Genomic DNA, 22,192 nt, shown 5'->3' on the forward strand with positions numbered 1-22,192 from the left:
TTGCCACTGAATGCCAGAATTGGCAGGTCTGCCACTGGCGCCTTGTGCTTTTCACAGATGAGAGCAGGTTCACCCTGAGTACATGTGACAGACAGGAAAGGGCCTAGAGAAGCCATGGAGAACAGTATGCTGCCTGTAACATCGCTCAGCATGACTGGTTTGGTGGTGGGACAGTGATGGTCTGGTGAGGCATATGCATAGAGGGATGTACAGACCTCTGCAGGCTAGACAATGGCACCCTGACTTTCATTAGGTATCGGGATAAAATCCTTGGACCCATTGTCAGACCCTACGCTGGAGCAGCGGGTTCCTCCTGGTGCATGCCTCATGTGGCGGGAGTATGCAGCCAGTTCCTGTAGGATGAAGGAATTGATACCATTCAATGGCCCCCACGCTCGCTTGACCTAAATCCAATAGAACACCTCTAGGACGTTATGTTTCGGTCCATCTGAAGCCACCAGTTTGCACCTCAGTCAATTCAGGAGCTCAGTGATGCCCTGGTCCAGATCTGGGAGGATATACCCCAGGACACCATCCGTCATCCTATTTGGAGCATGCCCCGATATTGTCAGCATGCATACAAGCACATGGGGGCCATACAAACTACTGAGTACCATTTTGAGTTGCTGCCATGAAATTTCAGCAAAATGGACTAACCTGTTGCATCATTTTTTCACTTTGATTTTTGGGGTGACTTTGAATTCAGCCCTCTGTAGGTTCATAATTTTAATTTCCATCAAACGATGTGGCATCCTTTCATTCCTAACACATTACCCAGTCCATATCCGTATAGATATCCAGCATGAGATATTTTCTCCATTGAGATCTGATGTGTTTTCAAAGTGTTCCTTTAATTTTTTTGAGCAGTGTATTTTTCTACTAGTAATGGCGGTGACTATGGATTTTTAATGGGACTGCGACATTGCGGCGGACAAATCTGACACTAAGTGACACTTTTTGGGGACCAGTGACACAAATACAGTGATCAGTGCTATACAAATGCACTGTCACTGTACTAATGAAACTGGTAGTGAAGGGGTTAACATCAGGGGCGATCAAAGGGTTAAGTGTGCTCCTAGAAACTAACTGTGTACTTAACAGAAAGACAGGATCTCCATCTTCTTCTCTGACAGAATGGCGGTCTGCCTTGTTTACATAGGCAGACCGCTGTGCTGCCTCTCCTCCGAACGATTGGTAGGTCCCGGCAGACATCACGTCCGCCAGACCCGCTGATTGTCTCCTGCTGTGTCCGATTCTGCTGCGGGTACGTCGGTTCGCGCAGGAGGGCCGCGCTGCCGTAGGATATCTGCATTGGGCAGTCCTCAAGTGGTTAAAGTGTGTGTGAAAACTGAATGTGGTTTTCATTCAGGAAAATACATGAATTCCAAAACTGAATGTTAAAATCAAACAAAAAATGTGAAGTACTTTGACAGGATGACTTGACAATATTTGTCAATTCATCAAATATACTAATAAGATTTTCCAAAATGTTACTAATGTATGGCAAGTTTAAGATGTCTCTAAGCTCCTAATCAGATCCAAACATCCTTTGGACGTTTGGATGTTATTAGTGATGTGTGTGATTATTCTGCAAGGGATCATACAAAACTCAGATTAGGTACATTAATTGCACTTATTTTATCACAGCTGCAATGTACTGGAATGTGTAAGGCCCCTTTTACACTGTAGAGTCCATTGGCGGACTCTGTTTTTCTCAGCGGGGGATCGATCTGCCGATCCCCCGCTGAGCAGGCGGATGGCAGCTCTGTCTCCACGCTGTGTGCGGAGACAGAGCTGTCAGGTCTCCGCTCGGCTGTCCACCTGTCCGTTCTCATCCGATCCCATCCAATCCGCTGGACGTATGGAAAATAGGGTTTCCATCCATCCAGATTTGATGGATCGGATGTCAGCGGACATGTCTCCGCTGACATCTGATGCCCCATAGAGATGCATGGGGCATCCGTTTAGATCTGCCTGAAAAACTGACAGGCGGATCTGAACGGTCCGCTAGTGTGAAAGGGGCCTTAGGTTGGCCATACACAAATCATCAGGATGGACATTCTTCGCTTAGCGGGTGGCTCTGTTGGTCACCTCCTGCCCAACATCCATTTGATTGAAAAATCAATGAGACTGCATCTGCCCAAACAGCCCGTGCATCCAATCAAATCGGGTATTTTTTTTTTGACAGCAGGCCATGCCAAAATGCAATAGGTGCAGCGAGAGATTCCTCCATCTGCGCTTTGTAGCGTGGATAGAGGAAACAATCTATATGTGTATGGCCAGCTTTAGTATCCTACTGACTAGCTTCAATTGCTGCCTGGAAATGCTCTTTATGTCATTCCAATCACAACTCTATATTATCTTATATGACTAAACTTCATTTGTAGGCTTTTCAAATGTTTGATATCAATACTAGAATGCAATCTGAATAAGACATTTTCACATGAGATGGAGATGTTTGGAAGCCAGATGCTTAAAGACTTGCATGTTAGCCAAGGAATAAATTATAACAGTCTGTAAAGGCTTAGAGAAATAAGGATGGCCTTTAAATAAGCAGAATACCTACATCACACAACTTTTCAAAAATAAAAATAACAGAAAATCATCATAGTTACTCAACAGAACATCAAGACTTTTAACTGATTTTTTTTTTTTTTTAAAACATTTACATCAGCTATCTGAGATCACCTTTTAAAAACGAAATGTATTTTGGTCTCAGTATCAGCTTCCACAGATAAAACCAGATGGAAATGATAAGAGCTAAAGGGTAATTCACCTGGCACCAATGCTTAAAGCACTGGTCCCACATGGCTATGTCTCAGAATTTTTATGGGTTAATGAAGTAACTTCTCTATTTACCAGGCTCTTTACCCCTACTTTATTTAAAGATGTATAGGCGTAACTCAGATTTACCTCCAAACTTCCACTATACTTCCACTATACATCATGTCGCAGAATTCATTTTTTTTTTCTCTGTTCCTTGAGCTTTTATATCTCCCTGTGAAGCCTTTGCAATTCTTAAAGAGGAAGCTACCTAAAGTGATACTAAAGTCTAGTAATTTTTTTTTTCGCTTTAAATTAATAAATATGTTACACTTACATGCACTGTGCAGGGGATTTGCACAGAGCAGCCGGGATATTCCTCTTCTCAGGTCCCTCTTCGGTGCTCCTGGTCCCTCCCTCCTGTTGCTTGTCCCCGCAGCAAGCAGCTTGCTATAGGGGCACCCGTGCCAATCTGCAGATCCCTGTGTCCATTCAGAAATGAAGCAGCAGCCCAGCCCCACCCCCTTTCTCTCATTGGCTCACTGACTTTGATTGACAGCAGCGGGAGCCAATGGCACCGCGCTGCTCTCTCAGCCAATGAGGAAGGGAGTCCCGGACTGCTGAGTCTCTCATGTAACATCGCTGGATCTTGATGGACCTCAGGTAAGTATTAGGAGGGCTGTGGGGGTTGCTGCACAGAGAAGGCTTTTTTATCTTAATGCATAGAATGCATAAGGATAAAAAACCTACTGCCTTTAAAACCATTTTAAAGCTCAAATCCTGCTGATGTAGGCATGCCCCCAGATCCACATCTCTCAAAAATCCTTTCCCTACATCCACTGGGATTGATTTACTAAGGCAAATAGGCTGTTCACTTTGCCTCAGAGCTTGGTGAATGCGGTAAAGTTTCGCTTTGCATAGAATACCCAATCACATTCCAGGAAAATCAAAACAAAAACAGCATTTTGCTTGCACACACTTGGGAGTCTAAAGCCCCGTACACACGCACCGATTGTTGGCCGACCGATCGGCCGACTTTTGTCCAGTGTTGTTGTGTTGGTTGAAATGTGCTCTAGACTGTACACTAATTTTTTCGGCCAACAACAACCAACTTCAGAAGTGATGTAATGTGATGGTTTACTTTCCATGTGTTTTTCTTCTCTGAGCATGCCCAGTCTTGCTCATCTGATTTTTGTCTGCTGAAATCTGTACTGACTGACGAACAATCGGCCATTCTGTTGACGGCCAACAAAAATTTTATAGCATGCACACCAGATTTTGTTCGGCCGAAAAGTCGCAGTCGGTTGTCGGAAGCATCATACTAACAAGCCGACATTTGGCCGATCGGACTTTAGCCAAAAATTTACGGCCAACAATCGGTGCGTGTGTATGAGGCTTTAGAAGCAGCATTGTTTTTCTGGGAAATAAATCAGTGTAGGCCTGTGGAGGATAGATGGAGTTCTGTAGTCTAGCAGGCAGGGCTGTTAACGATGCTTGGGATATCAGAGCAGCACTTTTTTTATTTTAGCACAAACGGTGCCTTAGGAGCACACTGGATTTCTGACAAATCAACAGTATTTTCTGTACTTGCAGTGTTTATAAAGAGATATAACATGGGGATATATGCATGTAATGCAGAGATTTAGTAAATATGCCTTTCCCTTTTTTTGCCATGACATACCCCTTAACAGATATACAATTTCTTTACAGGTTTGTATCACCTATTGTCAGTTTGTTAAACAAACCAGCAATGTAGCCATAGTTGGATTCTTCATATTACTGACTGCTCTTTTAAAATGCAGGTTTAGGAAAATCAATTTTGGCCAAACCTTAGTGATCATTTAGTCTTTCATGACCGGACACACTTTGCCAATGAATGCCAAACAAGTGTCATTGAAAATATTCAACAATTACCAATAATGCAATACTTTAAGAAAGAACATTCTTAGTTTTGTGTGGGTAAGATGGGGCTATTTTTAGTATTCTTAACCAGTGATTTTTTTTTTAGTATTTCAAGTGACAGGGTATGAGGTACCCTTTACCCAAAAATCTACTAGGCTGGGTTCGCACTGCTGTAGAGAGCGGCTCAAAGCAGGGGTCCAGTGCATCCCTGTTCTCTGCTTCAGGGACGAATCAGGCCCGAATTTTTGGCTGGATTCGAACCTGAAATGCACCAGAAGATGCACAGGACTCTTCTGCAAACCGCTCTGCAGCCATCCCCGGAGATGTGTGAACGGGCTCCATTGAGAGTCAGGCACACTCTCTTATCATGCAAATTGAATGCGGGGAACCCACATCCAATTTGCACTACTTTGAACCCAGCCTTATTTTGGAGCTAGAACTCCTTGCTAGCATTTTAGAGGATTTTTTTAATGGCATGAAAGTATAAACATTTCATATCTCTTTGTAAAGTCTGCGTGTAAAAGCTAAACACTCTTTTATTTTCATTGATAGTACAATTCATAGAATTGTAGAGATCCTTGTTCGATATGAAATCAATCATAAAGCCCAACTCCAAGCAATACTTTCAGTTTTGACTTAGATACAGTGGAAAAGGGCTTTAAAGCCATAAGTGCCCCTATAAGGGAGATTTACCCTCACTTCCTGGCAGGACAGGAAGTTATTGAAAAACTCTATAGGCAAAACTAAATAGGCACACAGTTAAAAACACATTTTTAGTAGTGGAAGTTCTGATTCCTACTGATTCTATCTAAACTAAAAAAAAAAAAGTTTTGGCTAGAGCTAGGAAAGCTAATAACAGCTGGGACAGCTGATTATGACCCACTGGGAACAGGGGTCTTAATGTGAGGTGAGAGGCTTGGCATCATGCTTGAAGGAGAAGCAAGGAGCACTTTAAGTTTCCTTATTCACATTTGGATTACATTGTGGACTTTTTTCACATATTTATATCCTGATTTATTTGCCTTGTTTTTATGTATTTATTAGTGAATTTTTTAGCAGATGCACTTAGCACTTAGCACTTTAATTTTTCACATTCACTGAGTAGTTTACACAGTGGGATGTTTTATATTGTACTTCAGTTTATTGATTTACATCTATTATCTTGATTATTTATTTATTTATTTATCTGGCGCTACACTTTTTTGGTATATATATATATATAATGATTTTGTACATCATTCGCATATTAACCACTTTACCACCGAAGGATTTTGCTGTCTTACGTCCAGGCCACTTTTTGCTATTCGGCACTGTGCGACTTTAACTGACAATTGCGCGTTCATGCAATGCCGTACCCAAACGAAATTTACGTCCTTTTTTTCCCACAAACAGAGCTTTCTTTTGGTGGTATTTGATCACCTGTGCGATTTAAACTTTTTGCGCTATAAACAAAAAAACAGCGACAATTTTGAAAAAATAACAATATTTTTCACATTTTTTTATATGAAATTCCCCCCCAAAAAAATGTAAAAATCTAAATTTTTTATCATTTTAGGCCAATTTGTTTTCTGCTACATACTTTTGGTAAAAAAAATCGCAATAATTACAAAAATCGCAACAATTGCTATGCTGAACCCTGCAATCTGACCCTGTCTGTAACTTAGGAGATCCGCCCGCTTGTGTTTGCACAAGCGGGCGGATCTCCACACTCGATTCCCCGACGATCGGGGAAGAGCGGCTGTGATCACCGCTGCTCCTCCCCTGGCCCGACTCCCGCTGTAACTGAATACAGTGGGAGCGAGCCTCCGGTGGCGTGCGCGCGTCGCCCAGAGAGGGGAATGTCTGGTGACGTAGGTCTACGTCGCCAGATGATAACGAACCACTTTCCCGCAGTACAGTCAACGTGACTGGTCAGCAAGTGGTTAAAAACCACTATAGTGATAAAGGATCTTCTTTACATTACTATTAGTCTTTTATGATTTCATGAACAATTCTACAGATATTGTTTATATTTTTAAAAGACGCATAATAAAACTGCTAGCCCTAAATTAAACTCCCAAAAATTAACATGAATTATGAAATAAATGTTATTAATTACTTAAATTTTAAACTCAGAATGTCCATTTTTCAAATAAAATTTCACTTGGCCTAGTGAATAAGGTGATGTTAAGTTCACTTTGAACATACATTCAAATGCAACAGGAAATGTAAAAACATTTTAAACCTGAACCATAGACAGATTAAAAAACAAAACAAAACAAAAAAGCAGGTATGAATACCACATATCGTATAAACAGCTAGGTAAGAAATGAATGAGACACACTCTGAAGCATACTATTTCCACATCCCTATGATACACAGAAGAGAAAAAGGAAGAGGAGGATGAGAGAGCCTCACAATGTAGTGGGGTCTCTTCACCCCTCAAATATATTGGGACTTTATGGGCATCTAGCATGTGCTGATCTCAGTGGGAATAACCATAGCCATCCCTTAATAAAAGTAACATTTATTTAGCACAAAAAACAGCATTTTACAGGTTAGAGTGTTTTTTTTTTTTTAATGTATTGCAATTATTAATAATACTACATAGGTGTTAATTCTCATATAGTTTTTGGATGCAATTGGGTCCTATATAGTACATTGCAATTTCTTTAAACCAAGATTTTAATAGACCCTAATAAATATGGGTTTTATCATTATTTCTTTCTTTGCTATTATTGTTTGTTTTTGGGGATCGATTTCAAAGAATGCTAAGTCTATCATATAGAACATTTAAGAGATCATCTCTTCTGTCTTTAAATACATCATGACTTTCTGGAAGACCTTAGATTCTTTGAACTGAAAATGGTTAAACTGAAGTATATCTCCATTTTTGTGTTTTCTATTTTGGAGCTATTTTTTATTACTTAAAGTCATTTCTTAATGTTTTTTGTTCTTAGATTCTAAAAGAAAGTTTTATATTATTTTTTCTCAACTATTTATTATATATAATTCTTCATTAGAATGCATTTATTTATTTGGTTGGACAGGCTTATGTGATTGGTTTTACTACCTATTCAATCTTTGTATCTCCCCTCTATTTCTTAATAACTATATTTTCTCAGTATAAACTTAGTTTAAGCCAGACTTAAAGTGATTGTAAAGGTTTGTTTTTTAAAAAATAACAAACATGTTATACTTATCCCCTCTGTGCAAGGCTTTTGCACAGAGCAGCCTGTATCCTCCTTTTCTGGGGTTCCCCCGGCATCGCTTCTGGCTCCTCCTCTTCTTCAGGTGCCCCCACAGAGAGCCGATTTCCATGGGGGCACCTGTGCGGGCGCGCTCCCGAGTCCTGCTGCTGTGTCCATTGACACAGACAGCAGGACTCAGCCCTGCCCCCGGCTCCTGTGTCACTGGATTTGATTGACAGCAGCGGGAGCCAATGGCTCCTGCTGGCATAAATATATTCATTGAGGACCTGAGATAGCTGCTGGAGCTGCTGGGCTCATGCTGAACACTGGAACGATCGGGTTCTGGCAAGAAAAAGGGGGTCAGGTGAAGCAGAAAAGGTTTTTCACCTTACTGCAGTAAGGTGAAAAACGATGAGACGATACAACTTCTTTAATACCATGGAAGATACTCTTGTGTCCTAAACCTTTACCATTTGCACTCTGGTGACTAAGGTTAAGTCACTGGATTCCATGGCAGAAGATACAGAAACTGCATGTGCAGAAATAATGTGCCGATCATGAGCCTGCCCAAGACAGTGGAGGAGCCTTAATGTTAAAGTGCTGACAGTAATACTGCTCTGGGCAATGAAAAGACACCACCTTGTGGAGAAGGTAAACACCACCTTGGAAACTGAAAGCTGAGATGCTGAAGGGGCACCCAGCACACTTGAGCCCACATAAAGGATACAGGAAACTGCTTCATGCTTTGGAAGCACTGGAGACCCCTGCAGCATGTTCTGTATACAGTATATCTGGGGAAAAGGTGGCATTCTCAGGATTCCCTTTGTGGCAGAGATTGTGGTACAATCTAATCAAGAGCTCATACTCCTCACCAGTGTTGGGGGTAACGAGTTACAAAGTAACGGATTACAGTAACTACATTACTTTTTTTGGTAACGAAGTAACGTAACTAGTTACAATACTAATATTGGTAACTACACTACTTTACTAGGCTATAGGAGGTAACTACACTACTTTACTAGGCTATAGGAACGCGCTTTCCTGCGTTACCCAAGCCGTGAGATACAATCGTTATTTCGAAGAATAGAGAGGGATGAAGTTTATGACTTTTTGTTGCACTTTATGTTTTATTCTGTTTTTTCAGGTTTTGTTCTCATGTTTCCCAAAGCCTGTGTTTATACAATAAACTCTATGCAGAAAGAGTGTCGTGTATCTTCTTCTACACGGTCAATTAATAAAGAGTACAGTAAAGTAATAAGTAGTGAAGTTACATTTCAAATGCAGTAACTAGTAAAGTAATCTCGTTACAATTTACAGAAGTAACTAGTAACTAATAACTAGTTACATTTTTTGAGTAACTACCCCAACACTGCTCCTCACGAACCTATGCTTGCATCATAGATTGCAAGGCTTTATTACTGTCCTCATGAAACATTCACCCTTAGAAGTGTCATTTGTCTTAAGGATCCTCAGAGTGGTCTGGCAAGGTACAATGCTAGTTAGAATCCATAACACCAAGATTCTTTTACTCCCCCTGCTGCCAACAGTGGCAGGAATGGCTCTAATAATGGAAGTGATTGCCCCCAAGGTGAAGCACATAGAGCTGCAAGCATTTCTAGGTTGTCACTATGCTGCAAGAGTCAGTATGACTGAGCAGCAAGAGCCAAAATACTACCACTAGTATAACTGACCACTGGGGAACTGATAACCTTGGAGTTAAAATCAGTAAGGCAACTATTGAATAGGTGCTCAGAGGTGTTCTCACAGGACCATATCCTGGGAGTAGCAGTGGGATTGAACATGAGATACTCACAGTAGACAGCCCTTCTAAATAGAAGAAATATCAAAACATACCTCAACAGCTCTATCAACATGTCAAGCAAATGCTAGAACATATGATGTAATCAGGGTGAGTGAAGATAAGAGCCCATGGGTGGCTCCAGTTGTCTTGGTGAAGAAGAAGGATGGCATCCTCCAGTTCTGTGTGGACTATAGGTGTCTGACTGCTGTTAATAGAAAGGATGCCTATTCTCTTCCACGGATTACCGAATCATTGTGCCAACGATAAGCCAAAATTCTCTCCATACTTGATCTTGCCAACTTGTACTGGAAGATCCTGGTCTTTAAGCTGGTCCAAGCGAAGACTGCTTTAATAACTCCAATAAAGTTGTGCTAGTTCCAAAGAATGCTCTTTGGACTGAACAATATACCCACTACTTCCCAGAGAATAATGAAACACTACCTTGGAACGTGAATCTGTATACAGTAGTCATCTGATCTATCTAGCTGATGTTGTGGTGTTTCCTGTCATATTCAAGGCTGTGTTTGTCTGGCTATACCACTATGGGCTTAAGCTCAAACCATAGAAGTGCCATCTATTTAAGTATATAGACAATCATATCATCTCCAGAAAAGGCTTACTCCCGAATCCCATGACAGTAAAGGATTTGAGGCTCTCAACCACTGTGGTCAAGATCAGAACAATTCTTAGGCTGGCAGGGTATTACTGTCATTTCATCAAGCTCCCTGACCATCACTCTGCCCCAATAAAAATGCAACAGCTTATGTCAACCCCCCGTACTGGCCTTTGCTGACTTCTCACATCTGTTCCCGTAAAGAACTAATGCCAGTACTCTGGGAATAGGGGCCATACTCCTGCAAGTTCAAGGTGGCCAGGAAAGGGTTATTGTCTACGTCAGTCGAAGCCAATATGAGACTAAGAGGAACCCTACAAGCTAGAGTTCATTCAATTTGGAGCTGTTGGCTGTGGACAGTCACCAAATTCTTTGCTGAATATCTGATTGGAGCCAAGTTCAAAGCCTGGAAAATAATCAATTGGTGCATCCCCAAACAGCTAACCTTAGTGCTCTGGAGCTACAATGGGTGAAGTTTTATTTTTGCAACAAGGCGGCAGGCCCACCTGTCACTTGACCTACTAACCAGGCCTCATTGAAATAAGGATGAAGAAGCTGAAGAGATATAAATGCCTGACTTGCAGGAAGATCCAAAGATTATGTCACTAGTGAATCTCATTCATATACTGAAAAAGTATAATAGTATGTGAGGAAAGAGGATTCAGTGGTTTCCCCACTTAAAAAGGCAATATGGTTGTGATGATGGCCCAGTTCCAATAAAGATTGGAGCTTTTACCAGCAATGAAGAAAATACTAAGTGAATGATTCCATCGAGTCCTGAGTGTACTGTAAACTGTCCTGAGGACACTGTCTATTGGTATACTACAAATATAGAATATTGTTCCTTCATAACTTGTTAGTGATCTGTCAGGTCATACTCTCAAGAGTCCCGGCCCTTTCTGTGGCAGAGATAATCTGTGTGGAAGCAAGACATTGAAGTGTACACAAAACGTTCACCCAGTATAAGAGAGCCAAGCCATGTGTGTGGGTCTATTCCAGCTGGTGTAACTAGTCTGCTGACTTCGTGGTCTGTTCATTGTCTAGGGAGGCTGAGGGTTTTGATTTGGCACAAGTCTGTTCCACATAAAGTACTAACCTTTGAATTTCATTCAATATGTCAGAAGAATGATACCAATGTGTTCTAGCTATGGTGAATCACTTTTCCAACTTTGCGGTGGAGAATTGCAAACAAAATGATAAGAAGTCCCAGCCCTCTGAACTATCCAATTGTCCAGAAATGTCTTGCCTCTTGTCCCAGAAGACTGAACCAAGACCAAACCTATAAGTTAGTTCCAGAGACCTAACTACCAGAGATCCTCTATACACTTTGCATAGAATGTTACTGAATGGTCACATGCAGACACAGTCCCTTTATTTCATTTTCCCACAACTTCTTAGGTTACCTGGACTTGTCCAGAGAAGATAAGCTTCTCAGCTTCTCTCCCTGAGCAGGCCAGAGATGCCACACCTGATGAGGCAAAGGTAGCTTGGCAAGTGATCTGCAGCCGCGTGAGAGATTTTCCATTGCAAAATTGACATGCGGGCAGCTGAGCAGGATCCTAATAGCACACTGCTTCTCTGGAAGAACCAGCTACTGTGGGGAGCACCTCTCCAATTGCTACCAGAGCTGTTATTACAGGGAGTTGGCTCCCTTTTGCCACTGAGACTTGGAACTCCTCAGCTGTTTGCCTGTATTACCAGAGCTACTTTGGACTTTACTTATTGAGACACTGCTTATGAGGACTGTGTTCTGCAGTGTTTTACTGAAATAGTAATTCTCAGATTCTCTGTTGTTATAGAGCCTTATAGAGACTATTGTATGCAGCCTCATATTACCCTGATTGAGCCACAAAGACTCAGCTGTAAAAAGTCCCTATTTGTGCAGCATTCATAATCAGTTTTTTCCCTGCTGTTTATGCCAATCTGACCCTGTTTTGAATGATTATTTTTAACTTTGCAACTTTTTAGTAAACTGCAAGTTACAGTTACCTTTTGTCTAATCATTTGGCTGATTATCCATCTTTTTACAATGCAGCAGCCTCTCCCCGCATTGTTGTTTCTCTCTACCCAAAATGGTTAGACTCCTGGTTATGTTTTGGGATCCAAACATCTTCAAGTTTCAAGGAAAATGCAGGGTGCCTGGGAATGTTAATGCTCTATTGGTATTATTGTTTTGTATTTCTCTAAATAAAATGTATTTCACATGACTTCAGCACTCCTGGTGCTGGGTTTGGTTTTGCTGCATAGCCCAAAAGATTACATTTCTACTATGTGATCACAGTTTGTAAGTAACCTTATTTCTTGGAACGTGCATCCCATTTCACTTCTAAATACGGATGCCAAAATCCTCAATAAAGGTTTAGCAAACCACCTCAAAAGCATTATTGTACATTTGATACATAAAGATCAGACTGCTTCATGCCCGGGAAGGGGACAGACATTAACTTGTGCCACATATTCACCCACATCAGTGTGAATTACCCTAATCAAAGTTCAAGAGTCATTGCATGCTTAGACTTTGGAAGGCATTCGACCTTGGGGTATCTATGCAGTACTGACCAAATTTGGGTTTAGGCCCAAATTGATCTTCTGCATTAAACTACTTTACTCAGATTTTAGGACTTGGGTCAAGGCAAATGGTACCCTTTCACAAGCTTTCAGTCTGTAGTGAGAGACAAGACAAGACTGATCCTTTCCTCTGGGTCTTTTTCCTCTTCCCTTGGGCCACTTGCCATTCTTCTAGATAATCAGATAGAGGATGTAATGTAAACACATGTAGGTTCATATAGGAAAAACTCTGCCTGTATATATGATGCCCCGTTAAACCTCAGTGATCCAACACTCTCTATAAGCTGCCCTCTCATTGTTTAACACCTTTGGGACGTTTTCTGGAGTCACCATAAACTAGGGTAAATCACTTTCACAAATTATCCAGAAGAGCAAACGCTTGCCCCTGACACTCCACTCCATTGGGTCCACCAATTCAAATTATCTAGGGGGCAACCATCTCACAGAAGGTGAAGAAATATCTGAATCTCTCTGTTTTCATTCTACAGCAATTGAAAGCCAAATTTGTGAATTGGAACTCACTCCCCTTCACACCTGTGGAATAGACTAGCCTAATTAAAATTATCTTTCTTTCAAAATTCACCTACATCTTCAGGTACTGCCCTATATATCTCCTTAAAACCGTCTTCATCAAAATTACCAAAATCCCTTTCTCCTTTTACATGGGCTGGTCACATCTCAAACTTGCACTTTCTAGTCTCCATCTTCCAACTTTAAGAAGGGGGTATAGCACTAGAAATGTTCAACTACGCTACTATGGAAAATTTTTTTAGGCAGGTGTGAAAAAATGCTGTAAATTAAGAATGCTTTTAGAAATAGAAGTGTTAATAGTTTATTTTTTATCAGTTAAGAAAACTGAAAGCAAATTAATAGAAGAGAAATCAAAATCAAAAAAGTTTTTGAAGTAACTCCGCAGGTAGGTTGTTCCAAACATCTTGGAGAAATAACCACAGATCTTCTGGGAATGTAAGCTGCCTCAAATCCTTTTGCTTCTTCATGTAATCCCAAACAGACTTGATGATGTTGAGGTCAGGGCTCTGTAGGGGCCAAACCATCACTTGCTGGATTCCTTGTTCTTCTTTAGGCTGAAGATAGCCTACATTGTTTATGTCATTGAGAACTATGTGGGACTTTAAGTGAGACACCAGCAGGTAATGCCCAGCGTCTCCATACCTGTACCAGAAAAAACGAAAGTTGAAAGGATTAGCCAGCCCTCCCTCAGTCTGATGTACTCACCCTCCAGTCTGCCACCAACCAAGTAGACCTGTCTCATGATATAAATAAAGAACAGGGGTTTAGTTGACACGCATTTGCAAACGCATGTGCAAGCTGCAGGGCCACTTCACGGCACCCTGTGTTACCTGCAATCCTAACACTTTCTAATTTGAGTGTCTCCACAATGGAAGGATGGGAGACAGGTGGGAGGGAGGCAGCCCAAACCTCCCCCAACCCACCCTCATCCATGACTGGTCTAATATATCAAAACTCTAATAGCAATGTTGTAGCGATGGTACAAACTGGAAAGGACCAGCTGAGAAGCATACACCTCCATCCCCTTGGCGGATGCAGTATAAAACACAGATTGGGACTTTATATGAGGCATTGGCCTGTAAAGCACAGTGCCTCCATCCCTAATTTCATACAATATTTGGGACTTTACATGAGTCATGCTATTGGTCTCCATCCCTGTATGGCTTCCAAGCACCTCTATTAATCCTTTCAACTTTTGTTTTTTCTGATACAAGTTTTCAATGACATTGGCTGTCTTTTTGGGGTCGTTATCCTGCTGCAGATTACATTTTGGGCCAACCACATTCCTCCCTGACAGTATGGCATGATGAATAAGCATCTGCTTGTATTTCTCAGCATTAAGGACACCATTGATCCTGACCAAATCTCCAATTTTAGGAAATGCAGCCTCAAACTTGCAAGGAACATCAACCGTGCTTAACTGTTGCAGACACTCAATTATTATACCGCTCTCCAGCCCTTTGGCTAACAAACTGCCTCCTGCTATAGTCAAATATTTCAAATTTTGACTCCTCAGTCCAGAGCACCTGCTGACATTTTTCTGCACCCCAGTTCCTATGTTTTTATGTATGGTTGATTTGATTAACCTTGTTTCCACATCAGATGCATGGCTTTTTGGCTGCAATTCTTCCATGAAGACCAGTTCTGCCAATATTTCTCTGGACAGTAGCTGGATGTACCTGGGTCCCACTAGTTTCTGCCAGCTCTGCGCTGATGGTACTGCTGGGCATCTTCCTTGTCAAAGGGAAGTAAACATGATGTGTCTTTCATCTGTTGCATTACGTTTCCTTGGCCGACAACTGCATTTATGGGCCTCAATTTCGCCCGTTTCTCTGTACTTCAAAAGTGCTTGAACAGCACATCTTTAAATCCCAGTCTACTTTGAAATCTCAGCCTGGGAGAGCCCTTGCTGATGAAGTATTACTACCTTGTGTCTTGTTACTGTGCTCAGCCTTGCCATGGTGTATGACCTGTGACATGAAACTTTCTTCCACAACCTTAACTTAGTACAGAGTTTGACTGTTCCTCACCCAGTTTTAAGCCTCCACAGCTGCTTCTATTTCAGTTAAGGACTGTGTTTTAACCTACATATGAAATTGATGATCAATAGCACCTGCTAATAATTGGTAATTGGTAATAATTGATAATTGGTAAATATACACCTGGCCCTAATCCTACAAAATCCTTGATTTTGTGCAACTGTACAAAGTGTGCAAGTAAGAGAAATTATGCTGGTTTGAAGCCAAAAGGTGGATTTCATTTGATTGAACTTTTTCTTCTGTTCCGTCACTTTGCATTTTGTAAATTGATAAAAAAAAAATAACATTCTTACCTTACTGCATTTCTTCACATCTGCCTAAAACCTTTGCACAGTAGTCTAGCTTATTGGGTTGCTGTTCTGCTAATGGTACGCTGGTGGTCCTTACAGCCTAGCTATAACCCAGCAGTTGAACTGGAGGAAGACATCCTAGGAATATTGTACTTCACTTGGAAACTTGGTGTTCTGCAGACTTTCCTTGCACCCTTATATTACTGCCCCCATGGCAACTGTCCTTAAAAATTATGTCTAGACAAAAATCCTGGACCTTAGTCACGTCTTCCCTTTTACACCATTTTGTACAGCCATACTTTGCACCGGTTGCAGACTATGCCAGGCACACAACTTCGGGCCTGATCTTGCTTAAAACTGTATTGCTTGATGTCCTTAAAGCTAATTTCAACCTGCCCAATACAATGTTTTTCAGATATTTGCACCTGTAGCAGACAGTATAAGCCCAATTCTCAAGCAACCTCACTCTAGATTTGGAGATTCTATTGAAATAAATCTAATCCAGGATAGGCTACAGAAACCCCTCAATTCCTTAAATAGGAGACTCGTAACTTTTGCAGAAATGGAAGTAAGATATACCAACCTTAGATGAGGAAGACTAGAACGACACACTGGCACAGTTTATCTCCCACATGATCTTAGCTACATTTAGCTGTAAAATACAATTGAAAATGCAAGGCATGGAACACCCCACTCAGCAATTCTACAATCTATCACACCTGCAACCACCTTTGTCACGAATGTCAAACTGAGCCTTGCTCATTTATACATGTAAGCAGGGGTTAGTGCCCCTTTTAGGGAAACCCCTCCTCTGGGTGAATTTTTTGGGTGAGACTAGCTTAGTCCCTTATAATCAAGGTCTAGATGAGTTTAGGTTAAAGGGGTTGAAGAGGAAGAGGTTACCATGTAGAGAATAATGGAAAGAGGTTACCATGCATACTACCATGTAATCTTGTAGCCCTTTGAAGTAAACCCTTTGAGGTAGGCCTGGCAGGGGCCCTGAGGAATACCACATCCAAGGGGACCTACAATGAGGATATTGAAAGTGCTAGTTGGCATCCTTGTGTCAAGGTTGAATTCAAACTGTGCAGTGTTACTGATGTTGAGTGCAAGGACGGAGAGGCGAATCTGTATTTTGGAAGCAAACTGTACAACCTGTTACTGCTACTGTAAAAATTTTAACAAGCAAAGCATATGGACATTTCTTTATTACTGAAAGTGAGCTTTCAGCCAGAAGAATGAGAGGGACCAAGATGTTTGGTTAGTGATGCACTATCTCATTCCTGTGGCAGGAGGATGGTGGGTGGGGCCCTTAGCCAGTTGGCAGGATAGGGTACGTCAATGCATGTGGAGGATGTCTTAGCCTTGCCGATTGGGTCTTAGCCAAAAGGCGGAGTGAACAATAAATGATAGCTGTATAGTGTGAAAGTTGATCAGTGTGTGAACAAAGTGCAGAGATGTCCCACCTTCCATGGAAGAAGGCCCCTGGGGGTGGGAGGGGGGGGGGGTTAAGCCCTGAGCATCTGTACCCACACAGAGGGAGGAATGTGGATGCTGGATGGTGGGTGATGCCACAAAAGGGGTTTACCCTATGGTGCCACGCAACCTAAGGGTGTCCTGGGGGAAGGGTGCAGTTTGGGAGGAGGTCTCAGGTGATGAGGAGGACCCAGGGGGTTGGTTGGCGATGGAGCTCCCAGGCTCTCCTGCTCTCCTGGCCCAAACAAATCAGGAGTGAGTGATCCGTGAACTAGTTCCCCCAGTGCCATGGGATTTAGCTTGTGAATGTGGAGTTAATAGGGAGCCCCTTGAATGTGGAGTGGGAGGAGTCATCTCTGTTGTCCCTTGTGAAACTGGCTTTGAGTGTGTCAGTTAAAGCGGAAGTTTTGGCATTCAGTGCTATCCTAGTGTCACAGGAGAAAGTGCAAGGGAAGGAGTCAAGAGCTGAATTTTCCATTTACGGTATTCCCAAAGCTCCTTTCCAGATTATTGAAGCAGAGAGACAGGAGATCTATAAGACTGCTGTGTGGGAACACTTATGAGTGCTTACGTTTATGTGTTCTCTTGTTGGAGACTCTTCCCCCACTCGTGAATTCGCAATATAAGCTGCTCATAGAATCCTATGAAGCAACTAAAAAGGGAAGAAATATTTACAAATATATGTTTAGTATAAGTTTAAATTTAAAAGCTTAAATTTGACTGCAAAGGTGAAAATACACTTTAACCCCCTTGCCGCTGGCTCCTAAAAGCCAGGATTTCCCAATCCTTTGATCACTGTGATTGGCTGCCACTGCAGTCACATGATCGGGAGCCCATCCCACCAACTCCTGATCATAAACAGTGACCGGAAGCTGTTGGTGACAGGAGGTTTGTTCTCAGCACAGAACAAAGGAGACGGCTGATACAGTACATATATGCAACAGCTGCGTGGTAAATCCAACAAGCCATGCTGCTGCATATATGCATTATGCCATTAACCTCTTCCCCGCCCCTTACCACGTGATCAGCTGTCAGCAAATGACAGCTGATCATGTGATGTAAACAGCAGCTGTTAGCGTAAGGAGAAAAAAAAGCTGATCGCCGCTGCTGTCAGAGGGACATCGGTCCTCGAAGAGGAGAGGAGCATCTGTGCCCACCAGTGCCACCTACCAGTGCCCACCAGCACCACCTATCAGTGCCCACCAGTGCCACCTATCAGTGCCCACCAGTGTCATCTATCAGTGGCAATCAGTGCTGCCTATCAGTGTCACCTAACAGTGCCTACCATTGCCCATCAGTGCCGCCTTATTAGTGCCCATCAGTGCAGCCTATCAGTGCCCATCTGTGCAGCCTATCAGTGCCTAGCAGGACCCATCAGTGCCACCTCATCAGCGCACATCAATGAAGGAGAAAAATGACCTGTTTGCAAAATTTTATAACAAACTATAAAACTGTTTTTTTTTTTTAAATTTTCGATCTTATTTTTGTTTGTTCAGCAAAAAATTAAAACTCCAGTAGTGATTAAATACCACCAAAAGAAAGCTCTATTTGTTTGAAAAAAAATTAATCTGGGTACAGTGTTGCATGATCGCGCAATTGTCATTAAAAGTGTGACAGCCCTGAAAGCTGAGAATTGGCCTGGGCAGGAAGGGGATTTAAGTGCCCAGTAGGCAAGTGGTCAAGAAGTGGTTAAAGGAAGGGGCCTCACAGAGTATAGACTTTGCAAAGAGCTCCATCAGCTGGCTGAAAGGGGTAAATATGAAATATTTGTAGTGACCATAATATATTTATAAAGCATTAAGCCAATGACAACAGTAATGTTTTGTGTCACAACCTTGCCAAGAGTGGGGGATGTTTTATGTCACTTGTGCTACAGAATGCTGTAGAGATCCAGCAAAGGATCATATTCTACTCCATGCAAAACAAAGTAATTTGTTACAGGTGAAGCTGCACTTAAAAATATTGTAAAATGTTTTAATTCTTATGTAAATAAAGTAGAAAGTAAGCATTTTTGTCGGTAATTTTTAATAACCACAGAGCAGTACTAAAGACCTCAACTGAAATGTAAGATTATATGTGGGCTTCTGTGCCCACCATAGAAAGTACCACTCTATAAATCTTGGCTTTTGGGCAAAGTAAGAAATGCTCAGAATCGGCAGAGTGAAACCAAATGTCTAGTTTTTTTCCTCTGTCCAGCCAGTCCCTCATTTAGACTCTTGCTCACTCCTTGGAATCACCCTTGGCAAGCTCTAGGTGCATACTTGGAAAAGAGGAATGTGAGCGTTAGGGAGGTTTCAAGGTCTGGTGTCTAAAAAATACATAAATCCATTGCACAACACCAACATGTGGTGGTTTTAAATAAACCCAATAAAAGCAAAATATCTTGTACTTCAGGGGATTGAGAGGTAGTAACTAATTCTACTTACAGAGCCAACTACTTTATTTAATCATTATTCAGAAATGTTCCATTGAGTGTATTAAATGTTATCCCTTCCCTTGTATCATCATGTGTGTTATCCTTCAGCTTGTGCTGACATTGTTACTGTATGCTCTGTAGAATGATGTATAGTGATGTGTGTCATAGTTCAAATGTCAGGTGCAAAATATTAAAACATGGGCTACAAATCCTAACCTTTCATTCGAAACCATTAGCTGCCTGGCTGCCATGCTGATCCATTGGCTTTTACATTCCTGCAGTAAGTATACAGAGCAGGAGGTGATCTATCTTCAAACAGATTTCACTTGCTGCATATTTGTGCCAGGTCTGAGACCTAAAAGTGGAATCAGAGAAAACTGCATTTTCAGAAGAACCAGCAAAGGCATCCTCTAGATTTCTCAGTACTGATTTATTTTATTTAGGAACAGAAACAGTTGAAAAACATCCAGCTTGCCTAGTCAAATTTTAGCTGATAGAAAATGTTGGCTATTTCCAAACTGTATATTTATGAATATATATGCATTGTTTAAACATCATTTTTCATATCACACCACACAATTTCAATAGGATTGAAGTCAAGGCTCTAGCTCCTGGATGTTTTCAGAGACAACCACTCAGTTGTTGATGTACTGGGGTTTTACTTAAACATGCTGCGCATATTAACTTATTTCTAAATTGTACAGATAGATGCTCTGATATTCTGTTGTATACTTTTCCGTAGCATGGATTGTTGTAGATCTTCCATGTCACCATTGGTAGGAGTAGGGGCATACAAAGTTGCAAAGTTAAGGAGATCTTAGTCTTTATCCTCATAGATGTTATTTAATGGTGTTGCCCAGGTTACAACTATCAAGTTTGTCCAACTGGAAACAACTGATGAACAGATGTAGGTGCTGGGAGTCAAGTTGAGTTGAAAACAGGAATAAAAGGAATAGTAACCAGAAATTAGCCCAAGTTTTAACAGCAGCAAAACCTTGGTAAAGACTCTAGGACAATCAATGGACACATTTGTTAGGGACGGGGGCCAATCGCCCTGCACGCAGGGGTACCTTTTGCGCGGAGCACACTCATCAATGCCCGAAACAAGGCGGTGACCGCGGTCAGGTGAGAGTCAAACATTATGGCAGTTCCCCACCTTAGAGATGAGCTAACACACTATGTACAGTAAAAAGTGCAAAGTTCCTTTGAAAAAGTGCTGTCCTATGTCACTACACACCATAACTTGATAAAGTAGCATTAGAAGGGATCCTGCTGAGCCCATGCTACCTCTGTTACCTCACTCCCAGTAACAGAATGTGGTCCCGGGGTGCACATAGCGTGGACCTCATGCGTGTACTTTTTAACTCCTTCCTTTCCATACCCATGTAATTAGGTCCTGGATCTCTATAACGCTGGTTTGGTTCTGGTTGCTACTGGAAACGGATGGCTGGGGAGGGAGCCAGAGCATCGACCCTCCTCGCTACCACAGGACTTGGCACCTATACCAGGTACCACGCTTCACGAATGGTTGCATAGTAGCTTGTTCTTGACCTTTGTTACCCATTGTTCTTCCTGCTTAACTTGCCGAGTAGACCTTTTGTAGACGCTAGTTTTATACCCCACATGTGCTATACTGATCCTGGTTCTTTTGACACACCAGAACCAGCATGCACTGCTTGAATAACTTTGGACCAGGCTCATAACAGTTGATGCACCTTTGTCTAAAAGTATTTTAGCGATACAGTCCATAATGAACATTTGCATAAGATATATCTATTCAAAGCTGGCTGCCCAGGCATACCTCTACACGGCAGTAGTCCTTACCTTGCATTTTCCAAAGTTTGATCTTTGGATCCCTGGTGCCTCCAAAGGACTTCATAGTGAAGCAGTCCTCCTCCCCTCGAATCCCAGCATGTCCTGACCCATAGTTGGCCAAGGGCCACTTTCGAAGCCAGCCCCCCCCCCCCCCGGTATTTATATTACCGGTAGGTAGGTGTGATCCAAAAAGCCTGGGAACAACAGCACACATATTCTTACCCTCCAGCCTGGGCCAGCCACTAACTAATACAAACTTCTGTAGGCAACCTGCCTACACATGGACATGTGAGGACACATAAATACATGCTCATGTTCTGTAGACTTTCTCTGTTTAAATAGTTTTATATAACATCTACTTGGTTGTTATCAGGCATGAGATGAACACTAACGGTCACAACTGGAGTCCACTAGTTTTCACCATGGTTATTATATCCATTAGAGTAAACTGTTATTTCCTCCAAGATTACTATATCAGGATATTTAATGCTTCATATTGGTGTCCAAAAACATGGGGACTATTGCTTTATCCAACAGCCTAAAGTATAACTAAAGGCAAAACTTTTTTCTAAGTTTGAATAGAGTGGAAAGGAATTAGAACACCTGTCAGTTTTTAATTGCTGTTTGTGCCCCCGTTAAGGATATTCACCCTCTCTATTGGTCCTGTTTACCATTATCATTAAAGGTGAAAGTAAAAGAAAATCCCAAATTATGGGCTGTCCCCAGAAAAGTAATAAATGGGAAAGCTTCCAATGGGGACACTAGTTCTGGTAACCTGGGGGTCTCCAAGAAATTGAGTTGATTTGCA

Source organism: Pelophylax lessonae (genome assembly GCF_965119305.1).
Source record: "Pelophylax lessonae genome assembly, chromosome: 5".
Lineage (NCBI taxonomy): Eukaryota > Metazoa > Chordata > Amphibia > Anura > Ranidae > Pelophylax > Pelophylax lessonae.